The sequence below is a fragment of the Oryx dammah genome, unplaced genomic scaffold (genome assembly GCF_014754425.2).
Source record: "Oryx dammah isolate SB20612 unplaced genomic scaffold, SCBI_Odam_1.1 HiC_scaffold_28, whole genome shotgun sequence".
Taxonomy (NCBI): domain Eukaryota; kingdom Metazoa; phylum Chordata; class Mammalia; order Artiodactyla; family Bovidae; genus Oryx; species Oryx dammah.
In genome coordinates this window covers 51,466,088-51,467,213 of record NW_024070212.1, presented here as the reverse complement: position 1 = coordinate 51,467,213, position 1,126 = coordinate 51,466,088, and the positions used below count along the sequence as shown (strand labels likewise).

General features: G+C 40.9%; 1 pseudogene; it reads right to left on the bottom strand.

The window, feature by feature from the left end:
- Positions 1–326: 326 nt before the first annotated feature.
- LOC120856879 lies at positions 327–897 on the bottom strand (annotated as a pseudogene).
- Between the last annotated feature and the right edge of the window lie 229 nt (positions 898–1,126).

The following is a 1,126-nucleotide window of genomic DNA, read 5'->3' as shown; positions in this document are numbered from 1 at the left end:
GGATATTTTTCTCCTGGCAATGGACAATTTTCTGCCACTGTATGCCCTTCTAGATATTTTGGGAGGGGTTGGTGGAGGGAGATAATGTTGTATTTACATCAAAGTTTTATCTAAAATCTCATTAGCACAAAGGCTACCTCTGCCTAATACATTTTCCAGATTGACATTTGGAAACTGCAGGCCTCGACTGCCTGTTCACTGAGGCCCCTTCCTCAACTCTGTGTATAAGTGACATCATTTTATCTTTTTACTTTCTATCCTTTTAACATTGATTTTTAGGTCCTTTTTATTTTTGGTGGAAAATGCAAAGATTCTGGCAGGATGCATTTTTTTTTTTTTTTACAGTCCAGGTCTTTATTTTTACACCCATCAGGCCATGAATTCATAGGGGATGGGCTCCAACAGTTCGGGTTCCTTTCCATTGGTCCTCACAAAGTGTTGCTCCTCTAGGTGGAGCAGGCTGGTGTTTCAGCTGAACCCAAGTCCCTTTCTATTTGGCGTCCTTCTTTTTCTGATCATTTTCCTTCACACGTTTCAGGAAGCTATCTCAGCTCTTAAAGTGCTTAATATGCTCGATACGGACATTAATTCTCTTGGCAAGAATCTTGCCCTTAACTTGTTTGTTTACAATGATGCCAACAGCATGCTGGGTAACACTGTAGACTCTCCCAGTTTTGCCATGGTAACATTTGTGGGGCATTCCTTTTTGAACAGTACCCATTCCCTTGATATCTACAATATCACCCTTCCTGTAGATTTGCATGTATGTGGCCAAAGGAACAACTCCATGTTTTCTGAAAGGCCTGGAGAACATGTAGCGGGTGCCCCGCCTCTTCCCCTTTGTGTTGGTCATCTTGGCGAATCACTGGAAGATGGCGGTTCCGGCCGAAAAGCAGGATGCACTTTTAATGTAATGTAGTTAATAACTCTACTATGCTGCTAATGCAAAATTTGATGATGATATCTCAACTGGTATGATTAGCACTTAATCCTTTTTTATCATGGTGATACTGTATTTGTTGCCTTTCAGCCTTGAAGATGTCAGCAGTCTCCTCTATTCATTTAGAATTTTATGTGTTGGAGATTTTGGCTTTTGAATTTTAAGGGTTTGAGGGCATGAATGCTT